Here is a 16,984-nt window from a genome sequence, read left to right as displayed (position 1 = left end):
CGGTGGTGACAAGAGTCACCACGTCCAGGTGAGACCCAGGTGGGGACCAGGATCACCAGGTACAGGGGAGGCCGTTGAATGAACCAGAGTCAACAGTTCGAGGTCAGGCACAGGTGGCAACCAAGGTCAGCAGGTCCATGTCAGGACAAAGTGGGTTTCAGAGTCATTAGGGCACAGTTAGACCCCGAGGCGGACCAGAGTCACATGGTCCAGGTGAGGTCCAAGGTTAGACCCGGAGGCGGACCAGAGTCATATGGTCCAGGTGAGGCCTAAAGTCACCGGGTCCCATTTTGCACAGTTGAGGACCATGGTCAACAGGGCCAGGTATGGCCCAGATGGGGACCGGAGTCCCCAAATCCAGGAGAAGCCCAGGTGGAGACCACAGTCACCAGATCCAGGGTAGTCTCAGGTGCAGACCAGAATCACCAGGTCCAGGTGAGGTGCAGGTGGCAACTACACTCACCAGGTCCCGGTGAGGCCCTGGTGGGGACCAGAGTCACGAGGTACATTAGAAGCTAGAAACACTGCAGCCACGAGGTCCACATGATGTCCATGTGGGAACGAGAATCACCAGTTACAGGTGAGGACCAGGTGGGGATCCGACTCACCATGTCCAGGTGAGACCCAGGTGGGAACGAGTGTCACCATGTCTAGGTGTGGCCCAGTGAAGACCAGAGTTAATAGGTCCGGCTGGGTCACTGATAGTGAACAGTGTAACCATATCCTGATGCTATCCAGGTGGTAACCAGAGACAAAAGTTCCTGGTGAGGCCCAGGTGGAACAGAGACATGAGGTCCAGGTGAGGTCCCTATGGGAACCACAGTCACCAGGTCAGGTGAGTCCATGCTTAGGATCAGAGTCACCAGTTACAGGTGAGGCCCAGGTGGAGCCAGAGTCACCAGGTCCAGATGAGGCAAAGGTGGGGAGCATATTCACTACGTCCCGTTGAGGCCCAGTAGAGGACCAGAGTCACCAGGTCTAGTTGAGGCATAGAGGGGTACCAGATTCACCTGGACTAGGTGCCTTCCAGATGGGGACCAGAGTCACCATGTCAGGGAGAGGCCCAGAGGGGATCCAGAGTCATCATGTCCAGGTGAGTCTCAGGTGTGGAACAGAGTATCCAGGTTATAATGGTCCTCAGGTGAGGACCAGAGTCAACAGATCTGGGTGAGGCCCAGTTAGGATCAGAGTCAACAGTTCCAGGTGAGGTTAAGAAGGAGTCCACAGCAATCAGGTCCAGGTGGGGAAAAAATTCACGAGGACTGGGTGAGGCCCAGATGGGGACACAGATTCACCAGGTCCAAGTGATTCCCAGGTGGTGACCAGAGTTACCATATTCACCAGGTCCAGGTGATTCCCAGGTGGTGACCAGAATTACCAGATACACCATGTCCAAGTCAGGCCCACGTAGGGGCCTGTGTCACCAGGTATGCCTGAGGCCCAAGTGGCAACCCCACTCACCAGGTCCAGGTGAGGCCCTGGTGGGGACCCAATCCACGAGGTACATGAGAAGCTAGAAACACTGCAGCCACCAGGTCCACATGATGTCCATGTGGAAACGAGAATCACCAGTTTCAGTTGAGGACCAGGTGGGGATCCGACTCACCATGTCCAGGTGAGACCCTGGTGGGAACCAGTGTCACCATGTCCAAGTGTGGACCAGGTGAAGACGAGAGTTAATAGGTCCGGCTGGGTCACTGTTAGTGAACAGTGTAACGATATCCTGATGCTACCCAGGTGGGTACCAGAGACACCAGGTCCTGGTGAGGCCCAGGTGCGACTAGAGACATGAGGTCCAGGTGAGGTCCCGATGGGAACGACAGTCAGAAAGTCAGGTGAGGCCATGCTTAGGATCAGAGTCACCAGTTACAGATGAGGCCCAGGTGGAGCCAGAATCACCTGGTACAGAAGATGCCAAAGTCAGGACCAGAGTTACCAGGATCAGGTCAGTCCCAGTGGGGAATAGAGTAACCATGTCCCGATGATGCGCAGGTAGAACCAGAGTCACCAAGTCCAGATGAGGAGCAGGTGGGAAGCATATTCTCTAGGTCCCGGTGAGGCGCACTTGAGGACCAGAATCCCCAGGTCTAGTTGAGTCCTAGAGGGGTACCAGATTAACCTGGTCTAGGTGACATCCAGATGGGGAGCAGAGTCACCATGTCAGGGTGAGGCCCAGAGGGGATCCAGAGTCATCATGTCCAGGTGAGGCTCAGGTGTGGAACAGAGTATCCAGGTTAATGGTCCACAGGTGAGGACGAGAGTCACCAGATCTGGGTGAGCCCCAGTTAGGATCAGAGTCACCAGTTCCAGGTGAGGCCAAGAAGGAGTCCACAGCAATCAGGTCCCTGTGGGGAACAAGGTCACGAGGACTGAGTGAGGCCCAGATGGGGACCAGATTCACCAGGTCCAGGTGATACCCAGGTGGTGACCAGAGTGACCAGTTCCGGGTGACGACCAGGTAAGGACCAGATTCACCAGGTCCAATTGAGGCCCACGTGGGGACCTGTGTCACCAGGTATGGGTGAGGCACAATTGGCAACCCCACTCCCCAGGTCCAGGTGAGGCCACCTGCAGGCCATGCAGTGGAACCATGTCCCGATAATGCCCAGGTAGGGAACAGAGTTACCAGGTCCAGGTGAGGTCAATATGCAGGCCATGCAGTGGAACCATGTCCCTATGATGCCCAGGTAGGTACCAGAGTCACCAGGTCCAAATGAGTCCCAGATGGAGAATATTCACTAGGTCCAGGTGAGGCCCAGTTGAGGAGCAGGTTCACCAGAACTGTTTGAGGCCTAGAGCGGTACCAGAATCACCTGGTCCAGGTGACATCCATATGGGGACCAGATTCACCAGGGCAGGGTGAGGCCCAGAGAGGTTCCAGAGTCAGGATGTCCAGTTGAGGCTCAGGTGTAGAACAGAGTCACCAGGTACCAATGATGCCCAGGTGAGGACCAGAGTCACCAGGTCTGGGTGACGCGCAGATAGGATCAGAGTCACCAGTTCCAGGTGACGCCAAGAAAGAGTCCACAGCAATCAGGTCCAGGTGGGGAACAAAGTCACCAGGACTGGGTGAGGCCCAGATGGGGACCAGATTCACCAGGTCCAGGTGAGGCCCAGGTGGTGACCAGAGTCCCCGGGTCTGGGACAGGACCAGGTAAGGACCAGATTCACCAAGTCCAAGAGGCCCACGAGGGGAATTGAGTCACCAGCTATGTGTGAGGCCCAGGTGGCAACTCCACTCACCAGGTCAAGGTGAGGCCAACCGGCAGGCCAGAGTCACCAGATCCAGGTGAGGCCCTAGTCGGGACCAGTGTCACCAGGTAATTGTGAGTCTACAAGAACACCACAGTCAACAGGTCCAGGTGTGGTTCATGTGGGAACGAGAGTCACCAGGTTCAGGTGAGACCCAGGTGGGGACCACAGTCACCAGGTCCAGATTGAGGCCTAGGTGGGGGGAACAGAGTCATCAGGAACAGTTGAGGCCAAAGTGTGGAGCAAAGTTATCATGTCCATGTGAGGCCCAGATGGGAAGAGTAACCATGTCCCATTGATGCCAGGTGGGAAAAGAGTCACAAGGTCCAGACGAGGCTTAAGTGAGGAGTAGATTCACCAGGTCCTGTTGAGGCCCACCTGAGGACCAGTGTCCCCAGCTCCGGGAGAGTCCCAGAGGGAGACCAGTGTCACCCGGTTCTGGTGATATCCAGGTGGGGACCAGAGTCACCACATCAGGGTGAGGCACAGAGAGGGACGAGAATCACTAGGTACAGATGAGACCCCGATGTGGAACTGAGAACCCTGGTCCCATGATGCCCATATGAGGACCTGAGTCACCAGGTCCAGGTGAGGTCCCTGTGGGAACCAGTCACCTCGTCCAGGAGAGGCCAGGTGGGACCACAGTCACCAGGTCCAGGTGAGGCGCAGGAGGCAACAGGATTCACCAAGTCCAGATGAGGCCCTGGTGGCGACCAGTCACCAGATCCAGGTGCGGAACAGATAAGGACCAGATTCTCCAGGCCCAAGTGAAGCCCAATGGGTGACCAGAGTCACCCGGACAGGGTGAGGCCCAGAGGGGGGACCAGAGTATCCAGTTTAGTTTGAGGCCCAGAATGGGACCAGAGGTCCCTGGTCAAAGAGAGTCCCAGGTGTGGAATAGAGTATCCAGGTCATAATGACGCCTGGGTGAGGACCAGAGTCACTAGGGCCATGCAGGCCCAGATGGGGAACAGAATCACTAGGTCCTGGTGAGGCATAGAATAAGACCACATTCAGCAGTATCAGGTGAGCCCCTTGTGAGAACCAGAGGCACTCTATCCAGCTGAGTCCCAGGACCAGGTGAGCCCCACGTCAGGACCAGATTCATCAGGTCGAATTGAGGCATAGCTGGGGACAAGAGTCACCAGGTCTGGGTGCGGCCTAGGTGGGGCAAGATTCAGCAGTTCTGAGTTAGGTCAAAGTGGGGACGAGAGACACCAGTCCAAGTGAGCCCAAACTGAGGACCAGAGTCACCAGATCCAGGTGAGGTCCATGTTGGAAAGAGAGTCACGAGGTCCAGGAGAGGTCCAGGTGGGGTCCAGAGTCACCAGATCCATGTGAAGTCCAGGTGGGGACCAGAGTCACCAGATCCATGTGAAGCCCAGGTGGGGACCAGAGTCACTAGGTCCAGATGAGGCCCAGGTGAGGACCAGAGATACCAGGTACACGTGAGGATCCGGTGGGGATCGGAGGCAGCAGGTCCACGTGAGGCCGGCTTGGGGACCCTCGTCAACAGGTCTACCTGAGGCCCAGGTGTGGAACAAAGTAATCATGTCCAGGTGAGTCCCCGGTGGTGACAGGAGTCACCATGTCCAGGTGTGAGCCAGGTCCGACCAGGATCACCAGGTACAGGGGAGGCCATTGAAAGAACCAGAGTCAACAGTTTGAGGTCAGGCGCAGGTGGCAACCAGGGTCAGCAGGTCCAAGTCAGGCCAAAGTGGGGTTCACAGTCACTAGGGCACGGTGAAACCCAGAGTGGGACCAGAGTCACCTGGTCCAGGTGAGGTCCAGTTGTGGAACACAGACACCGGGTCCCAATTTTGCACAGTTGAGGACCATGGTCAACAGGGCCAGGTGAGGCCCAGATGGGGACCGGAGTCCCCAAATCCAGGTGAAGCCCAGGTGGGGACCACAGTCACCAGATCCAGGATAGTCTCCGGTGCAGACCAGAATCAACAGGTCCATGTGAGGTGCAGGTGGCAACCACACTCACCAGGTCCCGGAGAGGCCCCGGTGGGGACCAGAGACACGAGGTACATGAGAAGCTAGAAACACTGCAGCCACCAGGTCCACATGATGTCCATGTGGGAACGAAAATCACCAGTTACAGGTGAGGACCAGGTGGGGATCCGACTCACCATATCCAGGTGAGACCCAGGTGGGAACCAGTGTCACCATGTCCTCGTGTGCCCCAGGTGAAGACCAGAGTTATTAGGTCAGGCTGGATGAGTGTTAGTGAACAGTATAATCATATCCTGATGCTACCCAGGTGGGTACCAGAGACACCAGGTCCTTGTGAGGCCCAGGTGTAACCGGAGACATGAGGTCCAGGTGAGGTCTCGATGGGAACCACAGTCACCAGGTCAGGTGAGCCCATGCTTAGGATCAGAGTCACCAGGTACAGGTGAGGCCCAGGTGGAGCCAGAGTCACCTGGTACAGAAGAGGCCAAAGTCAGGACCAGAGTTACCAGGATCAGGTCAGTCCCAGTTGGTAATACAGTAACCATGTCCCAATGATGCCCAGGTAGAATCAGAGTCACCAGGTCCAGCGAGGCGCAGGTGGGGAGAATATTCACTAGGTCCAGGTGAGGCCCAGATGAGGACCAGAGTCACCAGGTCTAGTTGACGCCTAGAGGGGTACCAGATTCACCTGTTCTACGGGACATCCAGATGGGGACCAGAGTCACCATGTCAGGGTGAGGCCCAGAGAGCATCCAGAATCATCATGTCCAGGTGAGGTTCAGGTGTGGGACAGTGTATCCAGGTCATAATGGTCCACATGTGAGGACCAGAGTCACCAGATCTGGGTGAGGCCCAGTTAGGAACAGAGTCACAAGTTCCAGTTGAGGCCAAGAAGGAGTCCACAGCAATCAGGTCCAGGTGGGGATCAAAGTCACCAGGAATGGGTGAGGCCCAGATGGGGACCAGATTCACCAGGTCCCGGTGATTCCCAGGTGGTGACAAGGGTTACCAGTTCCGGGTGAGGACCAGGTAAGGACCAGATTCACCAGGTCAAAGTGAGGCTCACGTGAGACCTGTGTCACCAGGTATGGGTGAGGCCCAGGTGGCAAGCCCACTCACCAGGTGTATGTGAGGCCAACCTGCAGGCCATGCAGAGGAACCCTGTCCCGATGATGCCCAGGTAGGGACCAGAGGTACGAGGTCCAGGTGACGCCAACCTGCAGGCCATGCAGAGGAACCGTGTCCCGATGATGCCCAGATAGGGACCAGAGTTACCAGGTCAAGAAGAGGCCAACCTGCTGACCATTATGTGGAACCATGTCCCGATGTTGCCCACGTAGGTACCAGAGTCACCAGGTCCAAATGAGGCCCAGATGGAGCATATTCACTAGGTCCAGGTGAGGCCCAGTTGAGGACCAGAGTCACCAGATCTGGTTGAGGCCCAGAGGGGTACCAGATTCACCTGGTCTAGGTGACATCCAGATGGGGACCAGAGTAACAATGTTAGTGTGAGGCCCAGAGGGGATCTAGAGTCATCATGTCCAGGTGAGGCTCAGGTGTGGAACAGAGTATCCAGGTCATAATGGTCTACCGGTGAGGACCAGAGTCACCAGATATGGGAGAGGCCCAGTTAGGATCAGAGTTACCACTTCCAGGTGAGGCCAAGAAGGTGTCCACAACAATCAGGTCCAGGTGGGGAACAAAGTCTCCAGGACTAGGTGATGCCCAGGTGGTGACCAGATTTACCACTTCCGGGTGAGGACTAGGTAAAGACCACATTCACCAGGTCCAAGTGAGGCCCACGTGGGGACCTGTGTCACCAGGCATGGGTAAGATCCAGGTGGGAACCCCACTCCCCAGGGCAAGATGACCCGATGATGCCAAGGTAGGGACCAGAGTTACCAGGTCCAGGTGAGGCAAACCAGCAGGCCATGCAGTGGAACCAATTCCCGATGATGCCCAGTGAGTGACCAGAGTCACCAGGTCCAAATGAGGCCCAGATGGAGCATATTCACTAGGTCCAGGTGAGGCCCAGTTGAGGACAAGAGTCACCCTATCTGGTTGAGGCCTAGACGGGTTCCAGAATCACCTGGACCAGGTGACATCCAGATGGGGACCAGATCACCAGGTCAGGGTGAGGCCCAGAGAGGTCCCAGAGACATCATGTCCAGGTGAGGCTCAGGTGTGGAACAGAGTAACCAGGTACCAATGATGCCCAGGTGAGGACGAGAGTCACCAGGTCTGGGTGACGCACTGATAAGATCAGAGTCACCAGTTCAAGGTGAGGGCAAGAAAGAGTCCAGAGCAAACACGTCCAGGTGGGGAACATAGTCACCAGGACTGGGTTAGGCCCAGATGGGGACCAGATTCACCAGGTCTAGGTGAGGCCCAGGTTGTGACAAGATTCGCAGGGTCTGGGAGAAGACCAGGTAAGGGCCAGATTCACCAGGTCCAAGAGGCCCACGTGGGGACCTGAGTCACCAGGTATGGGTGAGGTCCAGGTGGCATCCCACTAACCAAGTCCAGGTGAGGCCAACCTGCAGGCCAGAGTCACCAGATCTAGGTGAGGCCCTAGTGGGGCCAGAGTCACCAGGTAAATGTGAGTCTACAAGTACACCACAGTCACCAGGTCCAGATGTGATTCATGTGGGAACGAGAGTCGCAAGGTCCAGGTGAGACCCAGGAGTGGATGACCGTCTCCAGGTCCAGATTGAGGCCTAGGTGGGGGGACCAGAGTCATCGGGACGAGTTGAGGCCAAAGTATGAAGCAAATTTATCATGTCCAAGTGAGGCCCAGGTGGGGAACAGAGTAAAAATGTCCCATAGATGCCAGGTGGGAAAAGAGTCACAAGGTCCAGACTAGGCCTAAGTGAGGAGTAGATTCACCAGGTCCTGTTGAGGCCCAGTTGAGTATCAGTGTCCCCATCTCTGGGTGATTCCCAGAGGGGAACCAGAGTCACCCGGTTCTAGTGTGAGTCAGGTGCGGACCAGAGTCACCACGTCAGGATGAGGCCCAGAGGGGAACGAGAATCACTAGGTCCAGGTGAGGCCCCGTTGTGGAACTGAGAAAACAGGTCCCATGATGCACATATGAGGACCTGAGTCACCAGGTCCAGGGGAGAACCCTGTGGGAACCAGTCCCCTCGTCCAGGTGAGGCCCAGGTGGGACCACAGTCACCAGTTCCAGGTGAGGCCCAGGTATATAAGAGAGTATCCAGGTCCCAATGATGCCCAGGTAAGGTCCAGAGTCAACAGGTCCAGGAGAGGCCCAAATATGGATCAGAGTCATTGTGTTCCAGGGGAGGCCAGATGGAGACCACAGGTACCAGGTCCAGAAGAGCCCCATATGGGAACCAGAGCCACCAGATCCAGGTGAGGTCCAGGTGCGACCACAGTCACAAAGTCCAGGTGAGGCGCAGGTGGCAACAGGATTCACCAAATCCAGGTGAGGCCCAGGTGGCGTCCAGTCTCCAGATCCAGGTGCGGACCAGCTTAGGACCAGATTCACCAGGCCCAAGTGAATCCCAAGGGGTGACCAGAGTCACCAGGTAAGGGTGAGGCCTAGAGTGGGTACGAGAGTAACCAGTTTAGTTTGAGGCTCAGAATGGGACCAGAGGTCCCTGGTCAAAGTAAGGCCCAATTGTGGAATAGAGTATCCAGGTCCCAATGATGCCTGGGTGTGGACCAGAGTCATTAGGGCCATGCAGACCCAGATGGGGAACAGAATCACTAGGTCCTGGTGAGGCATAGAATAAAACTACTGGTGAATAAGTCACCAGTATCAGGTGAGCGCCTTGTTGGATCCAGAGCCACTCTATCCAGCTGAGTCCCAGGTCCATGTGAGGCCCATGTGAGGACCAGATTAATCAGGTCGAATTGAGGCATAGCTGGGGACAAGAGTCACCAAGTTTGGGTGCGGCCTAGGTGGGGCAAGATTCAGCAGTTCTGAGTTAGGTCAAAATCGGGACGAGAGACACCAGGTCCAGGTGAGGCCAAACTGAGGACCAGAGTCACCAGATCGAGGTGAGGCCCAGAGCGGGACGAGAATCACTAGGAACAGGTGAAGCCCCGATGTGGAACTGAGAAAACAGGTGAATGCTGCCCATATGAGGACCTGAGTCACCAGGTCCATGTGATGTCCCTGTGGGAAACAGTCACCTCGTCCAGGTGAGGCCCAGGTGGGACCACAGTCACCAGGTCCAGGTGAGGCCCAGGTATATAAGAGAGTATCCAGGTCCCAATGATGCCCAGGTAGGTTCCAGAGTCACCAGGTCCAAATGAGGCCCAGATGGAGCATATTCACTAGATCCAGGTGAGGTCCAGTTGAGGACAAGAGTCACCAGATCTGGTTGAGGCCTAGAGCCATACCAGAAACACCTGGCCCAGCTGACATCCAGATGGGGACCAGAGTCACCAAGTCAGGGTGAGGCCCAGAGAGGTTCCAGAGTCATCATGTCCAGGTAAGGCTAGGCGTGGAACAGAGTCACTAGGTACCAGTGATGCCCAGGTGAGGCCCAGAGTCACCAGATCTGGGTGACGCGCAGATAGGATCAGAGTCACCAGTTCCAGGTGAGGCCAAGAAAGAGTCCACAGCAATCAGGTCCAGGTGGGGAACAAAGTCACCAGGACTGGGTGAGGCCCAGATGGGGACCAGATTCACCAGGTCCAGGTGAGGCCCAGGTGGTGACCAGAGTCCCCGGGTCTGCGACAGGACCAGGTAAGGACCAGATTCACCAAGTCCAAGAGGCCCACGAGGGGAATTGAGTCACCATGTATGTGTGAGGCCCAGGTGGCAACTCCACTCACCAGGTCAAGGTGAGGCCAACCAGCAGGCCAGAGTCACCAGATCCAGGTGAGGCCCTAGTGGGGACCAGTGTCACCAGGTAAATGTGAGTCTACAAGAATACCACAGTCACCAGGTCCAGGTGTGGTTCATGTGGGAACGAGAATCACCAGGTACTGGTGAGACCCATGTGGGCACCACAGTAACCAGGTCCAAACTGAGGCTTAGGTGGGGGGAACAGAGTCATCAGGAGCAGTTGAGGCCAAAGTGTGGAGCAAAGTTATCATGTCCAGGTGAGGCCCAGGTGGGGAACAGAGTAACCATGTCCCATTGATGCCAGGTGGGAAAAGAGTCACAAGGTCCAGACGAGGCCTAAGTGAGGAGTAGATTCAACAGGTCCTGTTGAGGCCCAGTTGAGGACGAGTGCCCCATCTCCGGGTGAGTCCCAGAGGGGGACCACAGTCACCAGGTTCTGGTGATATCCAGGTTGGGACCAGAGTCACCACGTCAGGGTCAGGCCCAGAGGGGGACGAGAATCACTAGGTCCAGGGCAGGCCCCGATGTGGAACTGAGAAACCAGGTCCCATGATGCACATATGAGGACCTGAGTCACGAGGTCGAGCTGAGGTCCCTGTGGGAACCAGTCACCTCGTCCCGGTGAGGTCCAGGTGGGACCAGAGTCACCAGGTCCAGGTGAGGACCAGGTATATAAGAGAGTATCCAGGCCCCAATGATGCCCAGGTAAGGACCAGAGTCAACAGGTCCAGGAGAGGCACAAATATGGATCAGAGTCATTGTGTTCCAGGTGAGGCCTGATGGAGACCACAGGAACCAGGTCCAGGAGACCCCATATGGGAACCAGAGCCACCAGATCCAGGTGACTTACAGGTGGGATCACAGTCACAAGGTCCATGTGAGGTACAGGTGGCAACAGGATCCACCATGTCCAGGTGAGGCCCAGGTGGCGACCAGTCACCAGATCCAAGTGAGGACAACCTAAGGACCAGATTCACCAGGCCCAAGTGAAGCCCAAGGGGTGACCAGAGTCACCAGGTAATAGGCTCAGAGGGGGAACCAGAGTAACCAGTTTAGTTTGAGGCCCATAATGGGAGCAGAGGTCCCTGGTCAAAGTGAGGCCCAGGTGTGGAATAGAATATCCAGGTCCGAATGATGCCTGGGTGAAGACCAGAATACTAGGGCCATGCAGGCCCAGGTGGGGAACAGAATCACTAGGTGTTGGTGAGGCATAGAATAAGACCACAGTCAGCAGTATCAGGTGAGCCCATTGTGGGAACCAGAGCCACTCTATCCAGGTGAGTCCCAGGTCCATGTGAGGCCCACGTGAGGACCAGATTCATCAGGTCAAATTGAGGCATAGCTGGGGACAAGAGTCACCAGTTCTGGGTGTGGCCTAGGTGGGGCAAGATTCAGCAGTTTTGAGTTAGGTCAAAGTGTGGACGAGAGACACCAGGTCCAGGTGAGGCCAAACTGAGGAACAGAGTCACCAGATGCGGGTCAGGTCCAGGTGGGGACCAGAGTCACCAGATCCAGGTGAAGTCCAGGTGGGGACCAGAGTCACCAGATCCAGGTGAAGCCCAGGAGGGGACAAGAGTCACTAGGTCCAGATGAGGCCCAGGTGAGGACCAGAGTTCCCAGGTACACATGAAGCCCCGGTGGGGATCAGAGGGAACAGCTCCATTTGAGGCCGGCTTGGGGACCATGATCAACAGGTCTACTTGAGGCCCAGGTGTGGAACACAGTAAGCAGGTCCAGTTGAGTTCCCGGTGGTGACAAGAGTCGCCAGGTCCAGGTGAGGTTCATGTGGGCACCAGGATCACCATGTCCAGGGGACGCCCTTGAAAGAACCAGAGTCAACAGTTCAAGGTCAGGCGCAGGTGGCAACCATGGTCAACAGGTCCATGTCAGGCCAAAGTGGGGTTCACAGTCACTAGGGCACGGTGAGACCCAGAGGGGGACCAGAGTCACCTGGTCCAGGTGAGGTCCAGTTGTGGAACAAGTCACCGGATCCCAATTTTGCCCTTTTGTGGACCATGGTCAACAGGGCCAGGTGAGGCCCAGATGGGGACCGGATTCCCCAAATCCAGGTGAAGCCCAGGTGAGGACCACAGTCACCAGATCCAGGGTAGTCTCAGGTGCAGACCAGAATCACCAGGTCCAGGTGAGGTGCAGGTGGCAACCACACTCCCCAGGTCCCGGTGAGGCCCCGGCGGGGACCAGAGTCACGAGGTACATGAGAAGCTAGAATCTCTGCAGCCACCAGGTTCACATGATGTCCATGTGGGAACGAGAATCACCAGTTACAGGTGAGGACCAGACGGGGATCCGACTCAACATGTCCAGGTGAGACCCAAGTGGGTACCAGTGTCACCATGTCCAGGTGTGGCCCAGGTGAAGACCAGAGTTAATAGGTCCGGCTGGGTCACTGTTAGTGAACAGTGTAACCATATTCTGATGCTACCCAGGTGGGTACCAGAGACACCAGGTCCTGGTGAGGCCCAGGTGGGACCAGAGACATGAGGTCCAGGTAAGATCCCGATGGGAACCGCAGTCACAAGGTCAGGTGAGGCCATGCTTAGGATCAGAGTTACCAGTTACAGGTGAGGCACAGGTGGAGCCAGAGTCACCTGGTACAGAAGAGGACAAAGTCAGGACTAGAGTTACTAGGATCAGGTCAGTCCCATTGGGGAATAGAGTAACCATGTCCCGATGATGCCCAGGTAGAACCCGAGTCACCACGTCCAGAGAAGTCGCAGGTGGGGAGAATGTTCACTAGGTCCAGGTGAGGCCCAGTTGAGGACCAGAGTCACCAGGTCTGGTTGAGGCCGACAGGGATCCCAGATTCACCTGGTCTAGGTGACATCCAGATGGGGACCAGAGTCACCATGTTAGGCTGAGGCCCAGAGGGGATCCAGAGTCATCATGTCCAAGTGAGTCTCAGGTGTGGAACAGAGTATCCAGGTCATAATGGTCCACAGGTGAGGACCAGAGTCACCAGATCTGGATGAGGCCCAGTTAGGATCAGAGTCACCAGTTCCAGGTGAAGCCAAAAATGTGTCCACAGCAATCAGGTCCAGGTGGGGAACAAAGTCACCAGGATTGGGTGAGGCCAAGATGGGGACCAGATTCACAAGGTCCAGGTTATTCCCGGGTGGGGACCAGAGTTACAAGTTCCGGGTGAGGAGCTGTTAAGGACGAGATTCACCAGGTCCAAGTGAGACCCACGTGGGGACCTGTGTCACAATGTATGTGTGAGGCCCAGATTACCACCCCACTCACCAGGTCCAGGTGAGGCCAACCTGCAGGCCATGAAGAGGAACCATGTCCCGATGATGCCATAGTAGGGAACAGAGTTACCAGGTCCAGGTGAGGAAAACCTGCAGGCCATGCAGTGGAACCATGTCCCGATGATGCCCAGGTAGGGACCAGAGTCACCAGGTCCAAAAGAGGGCCAGATGGTGCATATTCACTAGGCCAAGTGAGGCCCAGTTGAGGACCAGAGTCACCAGATCTGGTTGAGGCCTAGAAGGTTACCAGAATCACCTGGTCCAGGTGACATCCAGATGGGGACCAGAGTCATCGGGTCAGGATGAGGACCAGATAGGTTCCAGAGTCATCATGTCCAGGTGAGGCTCAGGTGTGGAACAGAGTCACCAGGTCCCAATGATGCCCAGGTGAGGAACAGAGTCACCAGGTCTGGGTGACGCGCAGATAGGATCAGAGTCACCAGACTTTGCCGAGAGGGGTACCAGATTCACCAGGTCCAGGTGGGGCACAGGTGTTGACCAGAGTCCCCGTTCTGGGAAAGGACAAGTTAAGGACCAGATTCACCAGGTTCAAGAGGCCCACGTGGGGACCTGAGTCACCAGGTATGGGTGAGGCCCAGGTGGCAATAACACTCACCAGGTCCAGGTGAGGCCAACCTGCAGGCCATGCAGTGGAACCATATCCAGATGATGCCCAGGTAGAGACCAGACTTACCAGGTCCAGGTGAGGCCAACCTGCAGGCCATGCAGTGGAACCATATCCTGATGATGCCCAGGTATGGACCAGAGTCACCAGGTCCAAATGAGGCCCAGATGGAGCATATTCACTAGGTACAGGTGAGTCCCCTTTAAAGACCAGAGTCACCAGATCTGTTTGAGGCCTAGGGGGTACCAGAATCACCTTGTCCATGTGACATCGAGATGGGGACCAGAGTCACTAGGTCAGGGTGAGGCCCAGAGTGTTTCCAGAGTCATCATGTCCAGGTGAGGCTCAGGTGAGGAACAGAGTCACCAGGTACGAATGATGCCCATGTGAGGACCAGAGTCACCAGATCTGGGAGACGCGCAGATAGGATCAGAGTCACCAGTTGCAGATGAGGCGAAGAAAGGGTCCACAACAAACAGGTCCAGGAGGGGATCAAAGTCACCTGGACTGGGTGAGGCCCAGATGGGGAACAGATTCACCAGGTCCAGGTGAGGCCCAGGTGTTGACCAGAGTCTCCGGGTCTGGGAGAGGACCTGGTAAGGACCAGACTCACCAGGTCCAAGAGGCTCACGTGGGGACCTGAGTCACCAGGTATGGGTGAGGCCCAGGTGGCAACCCCACTCAAGAGGTCCAGGTGAGGCCAACCTGCAGGCCAGAGTTACCAGATCCAAGTGAGGCCCATGTGGGGAGCATGTTCACTAGGTCCCGGTGAGGCCCAGTTGAGGACAAGGGTCACCAGGTCTAGTTGAGACCTAGACGGGTACCAGATTCACTTGGTCTAGGTGACATCCAGATGGGGACCAGAGTCACCATGTCAGGGTGAGGCCCAGAGGGGATCGAGAGTCATCATGTCAAGGTGAGGCTCAGGTGTGGAACAGACTATCCAGATCATAATGGTCCTCAGGTGAGGACCAGAGTCACCAGATCTGGGTGAGGCCCAGTTAGGATCAGAGTCACAAGGTCCAGGTGAGGCCAAGAAGGGTTCCACAGCAATCAGGTCCTGGTGGGCAACAAATTAACCAGAACTAGGTGAGGCCCAGATGGGGACCAGATTCACCAGTTCCAGGTGAGGTCCAGGTGGTGACCAGAGTCCCCGGGTCTGGAGAGGACCAGGTAAGGACCAGATTCACCAGGTCCAAGAGGCCCACGTGGGGACCTGAGTCACCAGGTATGGGTGAGGCCCAGGTGGCAATAACACTCACCAGGTACAGGTGAGGCCAACCTGCAAGCCAGAGTCACCAGATCCAGGTGAGGGCCTAGTGGGTACCGCAGTCACCAGGTAAATGTGAGTCTACAAGAACACCACAGTCGGGATCCCTGGGTGGCGCAGGGGTTTGGCGCCTGCCTTTGGCCCAGGGCGCGATCCTGGAGACCCGGGATCGAATCCCACGTCAGGCTCCCGGTGCATGGAGCCTGCTTCTCCCTCTGCCTGTGTCTCTGCCTCTCTCTCTCTCTGTGACTATCATAAATAAATAAAAATTAAAAAAAAAAAAAAGAACACCACAGTCCCCAGGTCCAGGTGGGGTTCATGTGGCAAGGAGAGTCAACAGGTCCAGGTGAAACCCAGGTGGGGACCACAGTCACCAGGTCCAGATTGAGGCCTAAGTGAGGGGATGAGGGTCATCAGGACCAGTTGAGACCGAAGTGTGGAGCAAAGTTATCATGTCCATGTGAGGTCCAGGTGGGGACTAGAGTAACCTTGTTCCATTGATGCCAGGTGGGAAATGAGTCACAAGGTCCATACGAGGCCTCAGTGAGGAGTAGATTCACCAGGTCCTGTTGAGGCACAGTTGAGGACCAGTGTCGCCAGCTCCGCGTGAGTCCCAGAGGGGGACTAATCACCGGTTCTGTTGATATCCAGGTGGTGACCAGAGTCACCACGTCAGGGTGAGGCCCAGAGGGGGACGAGAATCACTAGGTGCAGGTGAGGCCCCGATGTGGAACAGAGAAACCAGGTCCCATGATGCCCATATGAGGACCTGAGTCACCAGATCCAGGTGAGGTTCCTCTGGGAACCAGTCACCTCGTCCAGGTGAGGCCCAGGTGGGACCACAGTCACCAGGTCCAGGTGAGGACCAGGTATATAAGAGAGTGTCCAGGTCCCAATGATGCTCATGTAAAAACCAGAGTTAACAGGTCCAGGAGAGGCTCAAATATAGATCAGAGTCATTGTGTTCCAGGTGAGGCCAGATGGAGACCACAGGAACCAGTTACAGGAGAGCCCCTTATGGGAACCAGAGCCACCAGATCCAGGTGTGGTCCAGGTGGGATTACACTCACAAGGTCCAGGTGACGCGAGCGTGGCAATAGGATTCACCAAGTACAGGTGAGGCCCAGGTGGAAACAGTCACCAGATCCAAGTGAGGACAAGCTAAAGACCAGATTCACCAGGCCCAAGTGAAGCCCAAAGGTTGACCAGAGTCACCAGGTAAGGGTGAGGCCCAGAGGGGTAACCAGAGTAACCAGTTTAGTTTGAGGCCCAGAATGGGACCAGAGATCCCTGGTCAGAGTGAGGCCCAGGTGTGGAATAGAGTATCCAGGTCCCATTGATGCCTGTGTGAGGACCAGACTCACTAGGGCCATGCAGGCCCAGATGGGGAACAGAATCACTAGGTCCTGGTGAGGCATAGTATAAGACCACAGTCACCAGTATCAGGTGAGCCGCAAGTGGGAACCAGAGCCACTCAATCCAGCTGAGTCCCAGGTCCATGTGAGGCCCACGTGAGGACCAGATTCATCAAGTCGAATTGAGGCATAGCTGGGGACAAGAGTCACCAGGTCTGGGTGCGGCCTAGGTGGGGCAATATTCAGCACTTCTGAGTTAGGTGAAAGTGGGGATGAGAGACACCAGGTCCAGGTGAGGCCAAACTGAGGACCAGAGTCACCAGATCCAGGTAAGGTCCATGTTGGAAAGAGAGTCACCAGGTCTAGGAGAGGTCCAGGTGGGGACCAGTGTCACCAGATCAAGGTGAAGTCCAGGTGGGGACTAGAGTCATC

The sequence above is a fragment of the Canis aureus genome, chromosome 33 (assembly GCF_053574225.1).
Source record: "Canis aureus isolate CA01 chromosome 33, VMU_Caureus_v.1.0, whole genome shotgun sequence".
Taxonomy (NCBI): domain Eukaryota; kingdom Metazoa; phylum Chordata; class Mammalia; order Carnivora; family Canidae; genus Canis; species Canis aureus.
The sequence above is the reverse complement of the archived record's forward strand: the minus strand, read 5'-3'. Positions refer to the sequence as shown.